This window comes from Herpailurus yagouaroundi, unplaced genomic scaffold (assembly GCF_014898765.1).
Source record: "Herpailurus yagouaroundi ecotype Mexico unplaced genomic scaffold, PumYag 196, whole genome shotgun sequence".
Classification (NCBI taxonomy): Eukaryota; Metazoa; Chordata; class Mammalia; order Carnivora; family Felidae; genus Herpailurus; species Herpailurus yagouaroundi.
Genome location: NW_024412427.1, coordinates 21,734,241 through 21,754,972, shown reverse-complemented (window position 1 = coordinate 21,754,972; position 20,732 = coordinate 21,734,241). Strand labels below are relative to the sequence as shown.

At 41.2% G+C, this 20,732-nt stretch overlaps 1 protein-coding gene across 12 annotated transcripts in view; it reads right to left on the bottom strand.

Annotated features, from left to right (window-relative positions):
* Positions 1 to 20,732, bottom strand: part of PLCB4 (phospholipase C beta 4) — a 419,941-nt gene that overhangs the window by 289,849 nt on the left and 109,360 nt on the right. The window contains exon 1 of one of the 12 annotated variants that reach the window (XM_040447669.1): positions 18,411 to 18,512. The exons of the other annotated variants lie outside the window; for them this stretch is intronic. The gene's annotated coding sequence lies outside the window, so the exon portion shown is untranslated. Of the gene's footprint in view, positions 1 to 18,410; positions 18,513 to 20,732 lie in introns of those variants that run through there. 12 annotated transcript variants of the gene reach the window in all.

The window sequence follows — 20,732 nt, the reverse complement described above, 5'->3', positions numbered from 1 at the left end:
CATGCTACCGGCTCTACTTTATTTTAGAGTTGCCTCCCTGATCTTATTCTGGAGGGGCCCCACCAGTCCCTTCATTTTTCTATCCCTCACAGCACTAACTGAAGGAAAGAAATGTGGCCAAGAAAACTTCCTGCCACTGCATTGTCAGAGATGGGCTTCATGAGCCAATCTGGAGTCACCCCATCAAACTCAGGGGCATCCTGGTCAAGGCACAAATAACATAGCATATTTTCACGGAATGGGCGAGTCCCCAGCCTCACTGCGCTGTAAGAGGTACTTAGACTGGCAAGTAGAAACCACCTGTGTTTGAACAACAACCTCCAGGGGCAGGAGGGGTTCTGAACCCTATTCTCACTGCAGTTTAATAGACACACAGATTCATCTTGGTTTTGCTGTGAGGCAGAGAAGCAGTTTGAGTCCCTGGCCCCTGAGGAATGAGGTGATGGGTTCTGATGTCCCCACGGAGTGAAAGCTTCAAGTCTCAGTAAACATACTCTTCCTTATTAATACAATTTGAAATGAGCAATTACATGTGACTCAAACTGAGTCCCATTTTTCTTTCCCTTCACATGTACCCTCAAACGGTTACCCCCCACCATGCCTCAGAGCAGAGACAGGACTCAGGGGAGATGGCAGGGTGGGAAGAAGTACACAGGTCAGCCCCTTATGGCCTGCCAGCAAAGGGCAGCGATTTCAGTCCCAGGTGACCAACTGGTCCTGCTTTGAAAACTGAAAACCCCAGTCCCAGTCCCTGAAAACCTCATTTCATGGGGTATGACAGGCCAACTCCATTGTCTGTTCATCTCAACCTCAGCCAGAAGCTTCCTGTCACTGGTTATTAGAGTCAAGTCAGTAAACTGCCCAAGTATGTACTCAATAAATACCACAAACACATCTTCTGTAATAACCCATGGGGTGCAGAGGTACAATCTGAGGGTAGACTCACGGATGACTGAGTAAGTTCCCACCAGCCTTCACTTTTAGACAAAAAAGGAAAAACAAGCCTCCCTTAAGTACTTCTGCACGACCTAATGTTGTTTCCAGACCAGCCAGCTTTAAAGAGTTTCTTAACTGTTAGAGTCCCAAGTGACTGATATCAGAAGGATGAGAAAGAACCTTTAACCCATTACTTTCATGCAGTGAGCTCCAAGCATGGTGCCCAAAGCTCAATGGCATTTAACAAAATAGCTCTTCGACCAGTTATTGCTGTAAACCACTCCCACTTATGATCGATTCATTCAAACAAAATGTGTTTGTCGAACATTTACCGTGGGCCAGGCTAGAAGGGAGATGCTATGAAAAAAGAACAAAACAAAGGCACCCCACACATGCCCCTCACCATTTTCAGGACTGTTCTTAAAAAAAAAAAGGGGGGGGGGCCCTGGGTGGCTCAGTCGGTTGAGCCTGTGAGTTCGAGCCCCGTGTCGGGCTCTGTGCTGACAGCTCAGAGCCTGGAGCCTGTTTCAGATTCTGTGTCTCCTTTGCTCTCTGACCCTCCCCCATTCATGCTCTGTCTCTATCTCAAAAATAAATAAACATTAAAAAAAATTTTTTTTAATTAAAAAAAAGTCAGTGACTTATTCTGCTTTTCTTTTCTTCAAAATCACTTCAGGATATGGGCTCAAGATCTGAAAGTAATTCCCAAGTCCCACTACTATTAATATTAACCTCCTTCCTATAGCAACAAAAACCCCCCAAAATGGCTATCCTTTTCGGATGGTGTATTAGTGTTATGCTTAAAAAAAAATTACAGAACAATCTGTCTCATTTTCTTGTTCTACTGAGATGGTTATAGACTGAATGTTTGTGTTCCCTACAATTCATATGCTGAAGTCCTAGTCCCCAAGGTGATGGTATTTCAAAGTGGGACTTTTGGGAGAGAGTCAGGGTTAGATTAGGTCATGAGGCTAGGGCCTCCTAATGGGATTAGTGACCTTATAAAGAAGAAACACAAGATCTGTTCCTCCCCACATGATATGGGAGGCCATATGAAGACACAGAGAAGATGGCTATGTACAAACCAGGAAGAGGAACATTATCAGACATTGAACCTGCCAGCACCTTGGTCTTGGACTTCCCAAACTCCAGAAGGATATGAAATGTTTGTTGTTTAAGCCACCCAATCTATCTTTTTAAAACAGCCAGAAATGACTAAAACAGAGACCCAGAAAGTGTAGGGGAAAAAATATTACTAAACAGTCTTCAGGGAAACATTTTTGATGGTGGTACACCTTGAATAGTGATTGGCAGAGCAAGAGAAGACAAGGCTTACCACGGAGTCCCCTATGACCAATGCCCTATGACACTGTTGGTCTGTTTAGAGACATGAAGTGGATCTTTCTCCTGCAGCCACATCTTTTGAGAGAGCATGCGAACACATGCACATGTGCACACACACACACACACACAGGGGAGGGGCAGAGAGAGGAGGAGAGAGAGAATCTCAGGCAGGCTCCACACTGTCAGCACAGAGCCCAATTCAGGGCTCGATCTCACAAATGAAGAGATCATGACTGGAGCCAAAACCAAGAATCAGGCAATTAACCTACTAAGCTACCCAAGTGCCCCTCTCATGGCCTCATGTTGATCAGCTATTCAAAGTCTGGTCAAGGTCATAATTTCCAAAGAACTTTTCCCAGCAACACAATCAGGCACAAACATACAGGCCTTGCAGCTTAAGGGGTTCATTCATGGTGGACTTAACCACTTCAAGTCTCACCACAGCATTTGGCAAGCCCAGGTCTGGACAACAAGTTCAAAGACATTTGTTCAATTATTGCTCAAGTGCTTAGATAACTATTAAAGTTTTCCAGGGTACAAGAGCAAAAGCTAATCCAGATGGAATCACATTACAGACTCCCTGTCAATGAGATAATTGTTAGGAAATCTATGGAATTTCCTAGGAAATTTTTCCCCCTGCAGAATCTGTATTTGGGAGTCCTTGAATGGGTGAGGATGGGTATGAATGGGATCTTCAGCCAGGGGAGTTGACAACAATGAAGTAGGACCCTCATGTCCCCAGTGACTGCAGTCCACCCCTCCGACTAGCAAGAGTGTCCATCTCTGTGTTCAAGCCAGAAGTTGTATTAGACATTCTACCTTTTCAAAACCTTGTGCAGAATGGGATTTTCAGTCAGAGCAGTACTCATGCTAAACAGGGATAAGGCCAGGGGTGGCCCTAAAGGACGGACTTTGGTGTGCATTCTTCCCCACTGCTATCCTCTACAATCTGATCCTATCCTATACCTAACAAATTGCCCCACTTGGGGAATTCAGACCATAGCATCAGCTTTATAAGGCAACAGTTCTCTGTCAAGTGGTAGATTCTCCTTATGATATTGAAAATCTCTGAACAAGGAATACCAGTGCTCGTGAAGGGGAACACTTTCGACACCTCCCCCGGATCATGTGATGGAATAATCCACAATGATGCCAACACACAGATTTTCATGATGGTGGGTATGTGGCCCCTTAGCTAGTTAGGACAACACAGGTTTCTGTTCAGAACCTTATGTTTCACTTACCTTGATGTAAAAGGAGTGATGTCAACACAAAAATTCCAGGGCCCATGTTGATTAATGTCTAACATTTAGGAATACTACATTTCTAAACAAGGCACTGGAGGCCCGCACTCAGATTTTATAATGAATGTTATGTTCCTATGTTCCCCAATAATTCTTGTATGTACTTCTCCCTCTTTTCCTCATGTTCAACAGAGAGTAGACTATACTGGGTAGGGAAGTGTTCTGTTTTATCTAAGGCAAAGATCTTCAAAATTTTCAAGGTGAAGGGAACCTGAGGTTATCCATGCCAAATCCTAATTTTGAGGAAGATGACAAAGTATAGAACACTGAAAACAAGAAAGCTTCAAATAAAGTGCTTCTTCATAACTCTGTTTTCTCCTTTGCTAAAGCAAGCATGTACATCAAGAGACTAGATGCCCACAGCCCTAGACTGTTAACCTTTGGCACATCTAATTCAGGATCTACGGAAGAAATATGCATTCCTCAGTGGAAAACCTGGGCAAACCAGCTGCATTTGTTTTCTATTACTCCCATAATGAAAAGCACAAACCTAGTGGCTTAAAACACAAATCTGTTATCTTAAAGTCAGAAGTGTCACAGAGGTCTCACTGAGCTAAAATCAAGGTGCCCACAGGGCCGTGTTCCTTTCTGGAGGGCCTAGGGGAAAAATCTGTTTCCTTACTATTCCCAGCAACTAGAGGCCATGCACATTTCTTGGTTCCTGGCTCCCTTCCTCCATCTTCAAAGCCAGCAATCCTAAATCAAGTCCAAGTTCCTTTCATACTTTGGATTTCTCCTGCCATGTCTTCCAACATTCCAGTTCACTCTCTTGCTCTCATTCATGTTCTTATTCTGACAACAATCAGTTAAGGTTCTCTGCTTTCAAGGACTAATGATGAGATTGTGACCACCTGTATTATCCAGGCTAATCCAGCCATCAAGGTGGTCCTTAACCTTGATCACATCTGCAACACCCTTTTTGCTAAGTAAGGTAAAATTTACAAATTCTAGAAATTAAGACTCAGACATCTTGGGGGGGGGGCACTACTCTGCCTACCATATCTGCCCACCCTTCTGACTCTCATCATTAAATGGACCCATAATCTATCTGATGACCAGGTCAGAAACCTAAAGGGCATGCCTAACTTAATCCCACCAATTTATATTCCACATGCAGTTAGTAGCTAAATTCTATGGACTCCGAATCCTGGGTCATGTACTGGTGCCCACTCTCTATACTCTCTGCTGTGCCCAAGATTGGGATTTCCCCGGGGGCGCCTGTTGGTTGGTTAAGCATCTGACTTCAGCTCAGGTCATGATCTCACAGTTCGTGAGTTCGAGCCCCGCATCAGGCTCTGTGCTGACCGCTCAGAGCCCGGAGCCTGCTTCCGATTCTGTGTCTCCCTCCCTCTCTGCCCCTCCCTTGCTCATGCTCTGTCTCTGTCTCAAAAATAAAAAATTAAAAAAAAATTAAAAAGGTTGGGATTTCCCCTGAATTCTTTACCTCTTTTTCTTCTGAAAACCTCAATTTGGTTTTCACTTAACTACACTGTCCTTCTAAGGCCATGTGCTTCAGGGCAAGGTGTGCTCCAGCCCTAGGTCCAGGATATAAGTCTTGATTGGTCTAAGCTATTCATGGTGGCCCCTAAGACCTTTGCCATTTTTTGACACAAGCATAACATAGAAACCGTAATTCATGGAGTTAACCAACACAGATGTCACTCTACCTTGAGATTTCTTGTTAGGGAACATAATTATTTTGTTATTTGAGCCAAACTGAAGTTTCTTTGCTGTGAGAAACATTCTAAATGGTACATCACTCATTGAAATTCTGTTAAATCCTACTCATTATTTTATTGCTCCTAGTCTCTCATCACCTCCAACCTTTGAGATGTACCCTCCCCATCGTCTACTTAGAAGAATACCTCTTCATAGCCATCAATCTTGTCAGGTGTTCCCCTATTCAAAATGTTTCAGTGATGTCCCATTACCCATAACATTGGTTCTCAAAAATCTGTACTTCTATCCCTCTAGAACAGCCTAGAAACAACTATGCAACTAAAAGTCAATTTTAAGTTAATACCTTAATTTTTTTCTTCGTATAATCAAAAGAGTTAACAATGCAATTACAACAATGGATGTTGTAAGTGTTGACTTTAAGTAAAATAGCTATTATATCACTCAAAGCCATAAGAATCTAAATCCTATAGTGAATTGGTACTTATTGTTAAAAGGTTATTTAAAAATAATTTAAAAATAAGTTCTTTAACATTCACGTTTTATCATTTCCTTTTCACATTTCCATTCTACTTCTGCAAGTTTTATCCTAATGAATTGATCTTTATTCCAAGTATTTTATTGACTGAACTATTTATTATACATCCCTACACCCACCAAAAATAGGCTTATCATTTAGAATTTTAAGTTTTGGGTTAATTTGAATTTAGCCCCTATGAATGAAGGAATTTCTTCGGAGTTATACAGTTACCAGGAAACAGCTGAAAAAAAATCACATAAATATTACAACATTTTGGTCAATAATTATTAAATATAAAGAGTAAAACTGGACTTGAAATGTACCTCTTGACAAGATACATAGAGCTTTAAAAAATTAACTCACACATCCATGGGCAAATATTCCCTAATGCTAAGATAACAAAGGTATAGCATCAATTTTATTCCAATTTTTATTTCTATACACAAATGCTGATAAATCCTTTTAGTCTAAATAAGCAGAGGAGTGTAGAAGAGTAGCTGCAGCCACAGCACTGAAATCTCTAAACTCCTTTGGAGCTTCAAGCCAAAGACTGTGGTCCATCATCAAATTCGTTTTTCTAAGTTTTTATTTATTAATTTTGAGAGAAAGTGTGTGAGAGGGAGGGACAGACAGAGAGAGAGCAAGAGAGAGAATCCCAAGAAGGTTATGCTCTATAAGGTCAGAGCCCGATGCGGGGCTTGATCTCACAAACCCATGAGACTATGACCTGAGCTAAAACCAAGAGTCAGATGTTCAACCAACTGAGCCACTCAGGTGCCCCAAAGTTTATTTTTAATTACCCATCAACTGATGAATAGGTCTTGAATTCTGCATAAGCAAAGCACCCTCAGGGTTAGCACTTGGGATGTTTCACATTACAGGACTACATACCATATTAAAATTCCAGGAAGACAAGAGGAATGCCTTCCTCCAGTAAAAAGGGAGAAAAGAAAGCAAATGCATTCTAAGGAAGATCAACTTTAGCAAAGAGCACATATGAAGTTAAAACCTCGACAGCTATTCCCTTAAGAGTCTCTGAGCCCTTGCATGTATCCCAACAGAATATATTTATGCCCAAAGGTATACCTAAAGTCTTTTGGAAAATGGCAGCCCAGTGGGGAAAAAAGTCAAAGTGTCCCTGTATAGAAAACACAGATTTGATGTAGGCTCAAGTCCCATCGCCCACCTCAATCTCTCTACACCCGTTTGAGAAATTGCATTACGTATGCTGGGTCTGAGTTTGCTTTTGAGAGGAACATGTGTCACAAAGACTTCCTTCCTTTACTACACTTTGACCTCTAGCCTGCTATTTTAGACCCAAGAGATGAGTCACTGAAATTTATACCGGCACCTTGCCCCTGGCTCAGGCCGTTTCCAGGGACTCTGCTCACTGTGGGACATAAATTAACAGCAGCAGCTTAACTAGCCATCATACCTTTAGGACGCAATCCTGTGTAATCTGACCACCCCACCATTATTTTTTATTCCCACCCTCTAGGAACAGTATTCAACAATACCAGCATGTCACACATACAGATGAAATTCATTTTACTACTCTATTCTTCTGTTCCACTGCTAACTGCTCTTCCTGAAGCTTTCCTCAATTTTCTCCTCTCCACCTCAGCTACAGAATGAGTCACCGTCTTCCCTTTTAGCATGCTGCTTTTACTTCTGTTGGATATTCTGCACATTCTTCTCAGTGTCATGACGACATGTGTGTAAATCTAGTCTCCTTGTCTCCACGGCGGCTGCATCCATTCATTCCATCCTCATTTGACCCCTGGGTCCTGAACATGCCTCCTTGAGAATTTTTTCCCTGCTGCCAGTCTATTCCTCCTGTTCCCTGCAGGATCATTCTTCCTCAGTTTCCTTCATCTGCACCCCATTGCCCACTGTGTATCTACTAGGTTCTTGCACCTTGCATCATGCAGTACTGGAGGCTTCAGCTATACCCAACTAAACGAATACCACACTCATAGAACATTTACCTTTTCCCAAGTCGGAGGGGAAAAAAATAACAATTTTCTTGTGTTAGGGTTGCTATTCTTTTTCTGAAGTTTGCCACTTGCCTGTTAGTAATAGCCAGCAAATGATAAAAGTAAATACATATTAAGGGAAAGACACAGAAATCACTTACACGTAGTGTAACGGTTTGTGTATATGCTCATGGGTTAGAATTTTATGTTCTATAGAAAGATCTTATATTTACTAGCAAAATTGGTGTTCTTCATACAATAAAACTGATCCATATTTCTCTGCACACTTATGCACACAGGCAGTTATACACGCGTGTGTAATGGGAATATATACACATTAGATATCAACACGGAATTTCTATCTGTCTGGTATCACAGCATGTCAAAGCAGCTCAGTGGAAACTCTGAGGCATTGCTGGTGGGCATGTAAAATAGTTCAACCCTTTGGGAAGCCAGTTTCTTATGCAGCTGAACATTCACAGGGCCTAGTCATTCCATGCTTTCGTTTGTAAGAAATCCTAGAAAAAGCATAAAGACTACCAAAGCAAAAAAGACTAAAAATCAAAAAAGACTAGTGGTTGCCTGAAATCAAGTGGTTGGGAGGGATGGGTTCCAAAAGGGCTTGAACAAGTTTTCTGTATGACTGTGGTCATGGTTACACTGGTACACACATTTGTCAAGACTCCTTGAAATGCAAAATGGACACTAATAATGGATGCACACTATTGCATGTGAATTATAGTTCAATATAATTAAGTGGCCCCATGGACTTTTCACCACATTTGGAGATAAGCCTATGGATGACCTGATTTGCCATAAACACATGCTTATGTGGTAGATATAAATTTTACTTTGAAGGACTTTGCAGAAGCAAGGGGAGAGAGAGTTCCTCTTTCCATATGCAATAACTTGGTGATTCATTTTAAAGATTTCAAGGAGTTGAAACATTAACACTTATGATAACTGTCACATTTTTAAAGATGGGAAGTAGGGCTATCAGAGATAGGAACAAATCAGGGGGTTCCAGGAATGAGAGTTGTGTTTACTTTGATACCCCCTAAGCTTTACGCCCTGTAGGTAGGTGCTCCAAGTAAGAACTATTTCTTCCTGATGCCAACCCACAGATTACTAATTCCAAGGCAAAATAAAGGGACTTTGGATGGTGTACTGAAATTGTAAATATTCTCAGTAAACATAATTTATAGGAAGCAACATCCCTGGACACTGGGACTAGTAAACACATAAAATGATCTAGAAAGAGATCAAAAAGAGTTCATCCTTCCCCCACCCCCCCACCCACTAGGGTGACCAAACAATACAGTTAAGGGCTCTTCAACTTGACTGTATATCAGAATCTCTTGGAGACCTTGTTAGAACAAAGACTTCTGAACCCCACCCCAAGAGCTTCTGATCAGTAGGTCTGGAGTGGAGCCTGATAATTTGCATTTCTGGCAAGTTCCCAGGTGATTCTAATGCCGCTGTCCTGAGAACCACACTTGAAAACCACTGCTAAATGCTCTAGTCTTTTGGACCAGTGAAAATTCTCGAACAGCCTTACCCATTAATAAAGCAAAAAGGGGTCTAATTTATTTCACTAGCTGTGCTATCAGCACCAACAACAAGAAAGGTCAAAAAGGAAAATGTTCACAATTCTTGGAAAAGATGGACAAATTGTTCCTGCTTCAGATACCTTTGTATATGAATGGGTTTTTCCTCAATTCTTAGGTTACTAAGCAGCTTATTTCTGACATTAATTTTGCCACTCTCTTATCAGCAAAAGCGGATATTATACTATGTTCTGCTGATAAATGGCAGTGTTGCAAGTTCAAAATGTACATCACTTTCTATTGTCAGATGAAAAAGACAAAGATACAAGAATTGTGAGGGAGGGACCAGAGGGTGAAAAGAAGAAACTACATGAAAAGGGGGGGGGGGGGGGCACCACAAATCACAACAGAACGAGAAATTCCCCAAGGGAAAAAGACTAGAGTTTGAGAGATTAATAGTCAAGGGACCAGGGAGGGGAGAAACAGCTTAATGAGTGTGAAGTTTGTTCTACAGATGAAAAGAAAACCACAATGTGAAAAGCACTTGAAATACACTTGAAATAAAAACAGAAGAAAAGTCAAGCGAAGAGAGAAAGAAGAGCTATTTTTAAAAATTATTCAACATTTATAAGTTAAGATATACCAATATCAGGGAAAATATTTCCATCTTATTTGTTGGATAAAAATCAAATTCCAGGTTAACAGAAATCAATTGCAGTTGTCCAACACTTTAGAGGTGACAGCCTGAAGGGTGACAGCTGTGTCACTGGGAGGAAGGGGTAGACTTAGGGTATGGTAGGCAGAATGATGGCTCTGTGAAGAAGCCCACATCCTAATTCTTGGAACCTATGAATATGTTACTTACATGGCAACAAGGACCTCAAAAACATGATTAAGTTAAGGGTCTTGAGGTGAGTGGGCCCAATGTCATCACAAGGGCTCTTACAAATGGTAGAGGGAAGCAGGAGAATCAAAGGAGATAGGACAATGGAAGCAGAGGCCAGAGTGACATGGTCTTGAGCTACTGTGGAATGCGAGTAGCTTCCAGAAGCTGGAGAAGGTAATGAATTCTCCCCTAGAGTCTCCATAAACAACACAGCCCTGCAGGCCAGTTTTAGACTTCTGGTCTCTAGAACTCTAAGATGATACATCTGTGTTGTTTTAAGCCACTAATTCATGGCGATTTGTTACAGCAGCAACAAGAAACTAATACAAAAATCTTGGTTCAACCCAGCCTCCCCAACAGTACATGCCTCCTCTAATGGAGGGAACACAAGTCCTAGTTTTGACAGGTTCCCTAATTTGTTAGGACATGTGGAAAATTTGTTGGCATAAAGTTACAACTAGTAACACCGTGTAGGACAAACTGTGACCTCAACATTGATTGTCATTGGTTTTTCAGGCAGGGAGATACATCCAATCATGTGACACAGCTAGACAAAAGACTAAGAAGATGGATAAGCCAGTAAGTCTTCTCTGGCTCAGTGCTTCTCTTCAGACCCCAACCACATCAAAGCAAGTCCACACAAAGAGCTCAGCTGCTGATAGAACCCCTACATTTCGGACCAGAATACACAAAGCAAAGTGTATAGCATTCTCTGCTCCCAAGTCATTCAGAAGCTGAACTTCAGAGTTCGATTTTTCTTACATTCTAGATTCAATAGGGCCTAACTGCTCTACAGAGTCATTCTGGAAAATTATCTTAGAAAAATAATTTGTTCTTCGCAGATGAAAGGAATTATTAAAGGGGTGAATGTTTAATATATTTTTTAATGTATTTATTTTGAAAGAGAGCACATGTGTACAAGTGAGCAGGGCAGAGGGGCAGAGAGAGAGGGAGAGAGAATCACATGCAGGCTCCACACGGTCAGCATGGAGCCCAACACGGGGTTCAAACTCGCAAACCATGTGATCATGACCTGGGCCGAAATCAAGACTCAGATGCTTAATGGGGACACCCATGCACCCCAAATAATATGCACCCCAAAAGGGGTGAATGTTGAAACTATTACTGAAATATGGCCAATTGCATGGTAACTTAAAAATGAAGATAAAAAGAAACAAAATGCCAAACGATTTTGCCTCAAAATAATCCTTCTATTAATTCTAAGTTGATAGGAAAGAGGAAAAATGAAGTTAATCACATTCATGGAGACAAGTGGCCTCTCAATATTCAGACAATCAGCCAACAATACTTATTGAGTGAAGGCTCTCCAAAACACTAAACAAGAAAAGGTGAAAAGGTAGAAAATGTAAAAGAAACGTTGAGAGGGCTCTTGCACAGAGGAATTTACATCATTAAGACAAGGCTAATATATACCATAATTAGTGAGCAATTATCTGCCCTGAAGAATGATGCCAAAAGGTTTTTAAGTCAATACAATAGGTCCTCACAAAACAGAGGAACAGGCAGACATTTGACGTGAGAAAAGCTTCAAGATGGTTGGGCTTCATGCTGACCCTTCAAGAACAGGTAGGATGCACGTAGAAAAAGGGGAAGATACCCCACTCAACAGAAAGGAGTTTGTGGACTGCTCTCCTGTCCTAGAAGCTTAAACTTTTAAATGAAGGTTAAAATATAATAAAAACTTGCATAAATGGCAGCCTTTTTTGGGAGGATGAGCATATCATAAATGCAGGAGTTCTGCAGGATTGGAGACATGATCACTGATATTTCTATTTCAGAGGGAAGGGTATTATTAGAGGGGGAAACTTCCCCCACCATTTCCCACAATTCTCTACCTTGTCACACGTTTGTACGAATTATACACACACACACTCCACCCCCAGCCCCCACCCACCTCTTACTTAGGTATTTCATCTTACAATATAATTGAAGTCTCCTACTGGGGGAAAGTTGCTTAGATTTAGAAGCTGAATTTATTTTTCTTAAAACATGGCTCTGAGTTATTTTATCAGTACTAACTTCAGCAAGTGTTTGCCAAAATTACTCCTGTCCTTTCATCTCTGAAAGGAGCAACAATAAATTAAGTAGCTTGGAAAACAATAGAGTAAGCATGTGTATAGGGATTGTTTTTTCTGGCCTAGTTAACTTTACATAGATAGTTAACTTTCTGTATTCTCCCTAATGATATATAGCCAGTCTCTGGTTTAAATTTGTTTTTTTCAATTTTTTTAATGCTTGAGAGAGAAAGGGAAAAACTGAGCAAGAGGAGAGAGGGAGAGGTGGTGGGAAGAGGCGAGGGGAGAGAGGGGAAAAGCGGGGGAGAGGGGAGGGGAGAGATAGAGACAGACCCACTGAGACTCCAGGCTCTGAGCTGTCTGCACTGAGCCCAACATGGGGCTCAAACTCCTGAACTGGGAGATCATGACCTGAGCCAAAGTCAGATGCTTAACTGACTGGGCCACCCAGGTGCCCCTGGTTTAAATTTTTGAGTAGATAACTGTTGAGTATTTGTTCAATTTGGTTCTAAGGGTCATATATTGTGCTTTTAAAAACTGCTGGGATATTTTATTGCATTCCTTTACAAGCAAGAAAACAAACTTCCTATTAAATGATGTACCTTTAAAAAAAATCACTATAGGGGCGCCTGGGTGGCGCAGTCGGTTAAGCGAACGACTTCAGCCAGGTCAGGATCTCGCGGTCGGGGAGTTCGAGCCCCGCGTCAGGCTCTAGGCTGATGGCTCAGAGCCTGGAGCCTGTTTCCGATTCTGTGTCTCCCTCTCTCTCTGCCCCTCCCCCGTTCATGCTATGTCTCTCTCTATCCCAAAAATAAATAAACGTTGAAAAAAAAATTTAAAAAAAATCACTATAAATTTCTATCAAGTATTCTGGGGCAAGACTGTAAAAAAAAAAAAAAAAGCTTCTGAGCACCTACCATATCATATCTCTAACTCAGTTTTACTCTGGGTTTTTATAGCCAAAAACAGTCAAATAAACCCTTTGCTTATAGTTCACTATTCACTGAAAAAGCAAAATATGCCTAAATGTAAATAACAGTTGAAGAAGCTACATGGCCTTTCAGAACATGAGTCACATGCTCCATTAAAGTGTGTTACAGTGACTAATGTGAATGAAAAAATAAAAAATGGAAGTTTTAAGGCACTTTAAAAGAATTCCATTTGAGTACTTTATAGCCCCTGAACAACTTTATGAACTCATTCATTTTGACCATACCCTTTCTGCTAGGTTACTTTCGGGTACATATTAAAACACCACTTCTTTGTCACCAAAGACACTGTGGGGTGTTTTTTTGCTTCCTAGTTACAGGTCATTCTGAGAACCTGGCATTTCAAGCAAGTTGCCATCTGGACAGTGGAGGTTTTACACAGCTCTGTGTATCCACATCAGCATGGATCCAGATCAATCCTGTCCTTCGTGAAGTATTGGCGGTGAAGCAGACACAACAGCATACAAAAATGGAACATCAGGAGTTAAGACAGTCCTGGGAACAAAGCTTTCTGTTCCAGATACAGGCTTCCAGTTATGGAATGAGTAAGTCATGGGGATGAAAGGTACAGGAAACGTAGGGAATATGGCCAGAGAGACTGTAATAGTGTTGCATGGTGACCTATAGTAGCTTCACTTGTGGGGAGCACAGCATCATGTACAGAGGTGAACCGCTATGTTGTGCACCTGAAACTAATGCAACGTTGTATGTCAACTATACTCAAAAAGGTAAAATAAAAATGCCTCTAGATTTGGGAGGGGAAAAAAAAGAGTGAACCAACATCTATCAGGCTTAGTGAGGAGGTAAATACATCCTCAAATAAAATCTTCACAGCAAACAGCTGGCCAGAGAAATTAGGTGTGTTGACCCAAAGAATCTTAGAATATGGTTACCTCCAGATTTCCACATCTCAACTTATATATTCTCACCAACCATGTTGTATAATGTTAGAAGAATCAACCTAGTCATTGGGAAATAATTCGTGCCAAGTAAAAACCGGATACTCTAATTTACTGTTAAAACTTTAATTTTTTATCAGAAATAGCACCATGAGTTAGTCTAAATAAGCTAAATATTAACTTATTAGAAAGTGTTATACAATCTATATTTCAAAGTAAGAGAGTAAATGTGTATGAAGTAAAATTGATCAAAGTGTAGTCTGAAAAAAATAAACTGATCAACAATCACTTATTTGATCAAGGAGTTCTTTTGTGGGGGAAGCATCACAAAAGCACAAACAAGCTGAGAAAGCACATGAGGAACTTTCTCAGTGACAGTAATGTTCTGTATCCTGCCAGGGATTGATTTATACAGGTGTATGCATTTGTCAAAGCTCAACTTATATACAATTAAGAATATGTGCATTTCATAAGTTAATTTCACATAAAAATATTGAGCTCTAGTTGAAATAAACATGTTGAAATATGCAAACTGATGCCTGTCATTTGTTTTTATAAAAAAAAATTTTTTTTCAACGTTTATTTATTTTTGGGACAGAGACAGACAGAGCATTAACGGGGGAGGGGCAGAGAGAGAGGGAGACACAGAATCAGAAACAGGCTCCAGGCTCTGAGCCATCAGCCCAGAGCCTGACGCGGGGCTCGAACTCACGGACCGCGAGATCGTGACCTGGCTGAAGTCAGACGCTTAACCGACTGCACCACCCAGGCGCCCCTGTCGTTTGTTTTTAAAGGCACCAAAATTAAGACAGTGAGATGGATCAGGGAAAGGTAGATGGATATGTGCGGATATAAAATATTCATGGTGGAATACAGGTGAACAGAGTTCTACATTGTAAAACTCCAATTACCAAATGTGTGACATTCTCCTTTAAAACACTGAAGAAAATGGGAAAGGAATCCCTGAAGAATACAAACTATCACACTGCCACGCCACTGCCCACTCTCTTCAAGAGTTTACATGGTATCTAGGACACAGGAAGAACATTTAAGTTGAAAATTCAAAGCACAAATATAACAAGCTGAGACATGGAAGCTGTTTTAAACATACACATACACACACACCTGCCTGAAACTGGTTGATTACATGGGAAAATTGTGTGGTGAGTGCAAGAGAAGTAGCTACCCGCAGTTTCTAGATCTAAAACCAGCAAGGCGAATCTGGCTGGCTCAGTCAGTGGAGAATGTGGATTCCGGGCTTGTGAGTTCATACCCCGAGCTGAGTGTGGGGATTTTTGGGAAAAAAAAAAAAAAAAAAAAAAAAAAGTCAAGGCACCCGGGGGGCTCAGTAGGTTCAGCATCTGACCTCGGCTCATGATCTCTCGGTTCGTGGGTTCAAGTCCCACAATGGGCTCTGTGCTGACAGGTCAGAACCTAGAGCCTGCTTCAGATTCTGTCTCCCTCTCTGCCCCTCCCTGACTCACACTCTGTCTCTCTCTCTCCCAAAAATAAGCATTAAAATTTTTTTAATAAAAAAAAATCTTAAAAATTAAAAAAGAAAATCAGTGAGCTGAAGTAGGGCAGCTGCAAGCCAGGCTGTGCAGAAGATGCTGTCAGGAGACCCAGGTCCAAGACATGAGTCAAACCCAAGGCAGTTAAAGGCTCCTAATGGGTGGGAAGTGACAGCAGAAGAAGCAGAGGAGGTGTGGGTAGTGGCAGCAGAGCAGAGAAAGAGGTTTGTACTGAAGGGGCAAGGGGCAGGGCTGCAGGCAACCAGGAGTCCCAGGAAGGAACTGCTACAGCAGCTCATCGCAGGTTACAATGCCCCACGTTCCTTCCAGAGAAACCAGCAGGTCACACATCACTTACATCATCTATGAAGGGGCCAGTGTCTACAGTTCGTCAATTCACCTCCATCACATGCTCAGTTATTGGCTTTGCAAACTGATCAGCTGGTGCTGACTAGACCATGTCTAATATGTTAAAAATAACCACCTGAGTAGGTATTGATACTGAGGCTCCTCACCAGGCAAAGTGTGGTCGCTGAACCCGGAGCATTAGCAACACCTGGGGGCTTGTTAGAACTACAAAATCTCAGGCCTCATCCCACACCTGTTAGAATTTACCATTTAACCCAATCACAGGTGATTCATATTCACATTCAAGTGTGAGAAGCAGGGAGCGAGCTTACAAGCCTGCAGACCAAGCCCTGATAACTCAAAGCTTCTCAATAGTTTTTGTTTTGCGGGGATGGGAGGGGAGAGGGGAGAGAGGACATGCACGCAGGGGAGAGCACAGGGCAAGGGAGAGAGAGAATCTTAAGCAGCCTCCACACACAGCATGGGCCCGACCCCATGACCCTGGGATCATGACAAGACCTGAAATCAAGAGTCCCGACACTTAACTGACTGAGCCACCCAGGCACCCCTCAATAGCAGAGCTTTAACTTCAGACACAGAAGACAGGTACAGGCAAATAGGTGAGTAGTAAACCCTGGACACTGGTCTCCTGTAAGCACCTTCCTCCGACAACAGCCCCTCTTTGGGAGGCTTCAGTCCTAGCCTCCACCTGTGCAGCACAACCACCTCCAGCCCCAAAGCAGGCCCCCCCCCCCACACCGAGTTATCAAAATGAAACACAGTTGAACCAGTTTTGAACATCTGGCCAGGTTTCATATCCTGCAATATTCTGCCTGTCTCTGGAGAGTGGATCACTTTGCATGTAATTGCTGTTCAATAGAAGAAGCGTATAAAAGGTTTTCTCCAACAGGTAACAATCAAGAGTTCAGGCAGCTGTCTGTTCCAACAGTAAGAGCCAGCTGTGAAAGTTCTTCAATCCCCTTAAAAATAGCCACAGAAGGTCACATTTTATTCATGTACACATCTGTCTAAAATTGATTTTAATGATGTTTTGTTTATTTCAATCATTATAAGACTGTTTAATGCTCATATCTGTGGCTCGTCGTGGTTCACGCAAAGCTAAAGGTTTCACCTTTTTTCATAGTGACATGTCTTTAAAGGTACTAAAACATCCCTGACAAAATAAAGTACACAAACATGAAGTATTTTTCTAAAGCTATCAGAAGCCAGTACTTCTGTGCTAACTGCAAGTTTTATACTTCACCATCACTCCTTTGTCCCTGAATACGGGTCATCACAGGAAAATGGTTTTTAAAAAGACCGTCACCAAACACATAAACCAAATCTGAAGTTATTAATTTCCATTCTATTACTTCAGGAAGGAATTTTACATAGTGTCTGATTAACCTTCCAAGACAATGGATCAGTACATTTCCAGTAGGTACAAAGTAAATTTTCATCCTCACTTATTTAAGAAGAGACTTTCAAAAACAATCCTTCTGCCTACCTTAATACAGTTGAACCAAAAAAGTGGAAATCCAAACATAGTACTGTAATAGGTCCTATAGTTTTATTGCTAATTACAAAAAATAAAAATCAATTAACTGTGTAGCAATTTATGCATGATGGAAAAAATATTCAGTGTTCAACACTCTGTGCTTTATTGCATCATACTGAAGTATTCATAGAAAATATTTAAGAGACTGGTTAAAAAAATTTTTTTGCTAGACTTTATTTTTTAGAGTATTTTTTTTATTTATATATGAAATTTATTGTCAAATTGGTTTCCATACAACACCCAGTGCTCATCCCAAAAGGTGCCCTCCTCAATACCTACCACCCACCCTCCCCTCCCTCCCACCCCCCATCAACCCTTAGTTTGTTCTCAGTTCTCAACAGTTAGTTTTAGATTCGTAGTAAAACTGGATGAAAGGTACAGAGATTTCCCATATTCCTCCTGCCCCCACATACGGAATTTTTAAAACAGATTTGCAAAATGCTAAATGACACAGAAAAATACTACCAATCAGATCATAGGAGAAATGCCCTACTGAAAAATCTACTTGAGTTACAGTTAGATTTAGGGAATTTTTTTTAAAGAGACAATAAATCCGTATCTAATGCCAGAATTACCGCAAGACAGTGTCTAATACACTTTGTCTTAATTTTGTCTTGGGTTTCTCCATTATTAGAAAGTCTGAAGAAAAAAAAATAATAAATAAAACAATCTTCGTAAAAAAGTTTGAGTGGCGTGAGAAATTTAAAGACAACAGTATTTTCTTTTCTACCACTACCCCTTCAGGGACCATGAAAGCAAAATTGTGGTAGCCCTTCTACAAGCTATTTAAAAAAAAAAAGTCAACTTACCCAAAACTACCCCCCCCTTTGTAAATCTTAACTGCCACTCGTACAGCCATTTTTCAGTATGTTCTCTTACCTGAAAAGGAGACAGTAGGATTTAGACTTCACCCAGTCAGAAGCAGGCTCTCGAGAGTATGCCTGATGCAGGCTGAGTAGTGCAGGGACGACCACTCTTTTTAGGATAAGCTCACTCTTTCCAGAAGGGAAGAAGGGGGGCAAGACGCTGGGGATGAGCAAGCTCCCGCACCAGCAAACGAACGTTAACAAGACTGGTCCTCTCTGCAGAGTCCCACCCCTTGGCCACAAAGTGAGAGGCCAGGCGAACAGTGCCCACAGCCACAACAAAATATCCAGACAGAGCGGCTAAGAGAGACGCTGTTCACCCTTCCAAGCAGAACAACAAATGCAAGCAAATGCTTTTTACAGGCATCTTGCCGAGGAGCTGCCCAGGAATGAGTAAGAGGCCCTGCACACCAGAAGTACCACTTGATCAGACGTTGGGGTTTATCAACAGGCAGGGTAAAATGTGCAACCTACCCTTGAACTCTTCCCGAAAACAAACCTTTAGGTTTTTTTCTATAAGGAAGGCCACAAAAGATTCAAGATACAAACGTTAAGGAAAGCAGAACCCAATGCCCACAATTGAGGAAATGTAGTAACTTACATGTTGCTGAGAACCTTTGTTTCCACTTCCCCATCTGGCTGCCACCTTTGCCTGTTTTCCTCCTTTATAATCCCACAGGGTTCAAGAAAGGAAATCAAACTTTTTGAACTTTCAGGTTACTAGTCATGTGGATATAAAGAAAAGAATATCCAAAGTGAGATCTGGAGATCATCTCCCTTGCCTAGAGAGTGAAATAGACTTTTGTCCTCTAAATAGATCAAGAGGATTTTAATTCTACATCATGTTAAGATGCTAACACATACTTATACATACGGGATTTATCCACCCATCAGCACTAGCATGGCAATGAAAAAAAAAAAATCAGCTTTTGCCAACATGTGCCAGAGAACATAAAACGTTTCACAAAACAACATTCCAGGGTAAAGTTTTAGGATGGTCAACCTACATGAACATCACTAGAATCCTATACTGCAGGATTTCTGAATTTTTAATATGTTCATATTCAATCTATTAAGTTTTTTGCATTGCTTCCCAAACTTACTTAATCACGAAACCCTTCGAGGGCCATTCAGAGAGAACTGGATCTCAGGAGACTAATTTGGGAAATGCTAATAACTAGATTCCACTTGCCAGTTTTTAAGCAACAAACCTGACATCGTGATTAGTTTCCAAAGCACTTAGAAAAGCTATTATCAGGCTTCCCATCTATCTCAACTTGCACTATAGCTCTGAAATTACAATGTGATCCATTTCCATATTACTCATCATCATCAGGCTAAACCTTTCTCAATGAAAGCATGTGGAATGGAAGCATACTACTATATTCAAGTTACACAGGAAAATAGGAGGTAGAGGATGGCATCTATCCTCAAGAAGCTGGACATGTCACTTTAGACCTCGACAGTTATGATAGGGGGCACGCGGCTACACCATGGTTACCCATTTGTCTTCAAAAGTCGAATGTCAGACCTCAGATATTAACATCCAGCCAATGTATACTACAGAGAGGGCACCCCAGACAAAAATACTAACATCTAGCCAAGTGTAAGCATTAAAATCACCCAAATGCAATACCAATTGCATCCATATGTGCATAGGTCAGCCACTTTGACACACAGACTCACAAAGAGGAAAACGGAGTCCTCTGCCACCAGCAGACCATGTGTAAACACCTGACTCCCACTTCAAACACTTCCATTTATCTTGAATCTTAGGGTCCTGTAATCCCCACAGATCCCCACAGTCTACCGCCCTCATTTGTATGAAGAAGCAGGATTTCAGGATAGAACCAAAACAGACTGGTGGTTCACAGCTGTTGCACCTAGATAATTAAGTGAACTCTGAACTGTTGTCCAACCGCCCCAGCTACTCCAGAGCACACTACTCCACACAAGCAATTTTTCCCAACTATGTCATTTTAAAGGCGAAAATCTTCCTAAAATGAGTTACATTCCTCTAATCCTTCCAGTAAGATACTGAATATGATTTTTAAATTGCCTTAATTCATATAGATTCTACCGAATAGAATTCTCTATTAAAGAGACTAATACATTGAGAAACAATTATTTTACTTAAAAAATGATTCAAAGAATACAGGATGGTGTGATGTTTAGCAAGGAGCTTAATTTCCCTGAGCCTTATTTTCTTCGTCTGTAAAACAAGCAATAAAAATCACATAAAATAGTAATATCATGAGGCTGCATGAGAATCAAAAGAAAAATACAGCAGCGCCTGGGTGGTTCGGTCGATTGAGCATCTGACTCTTGATTTCTG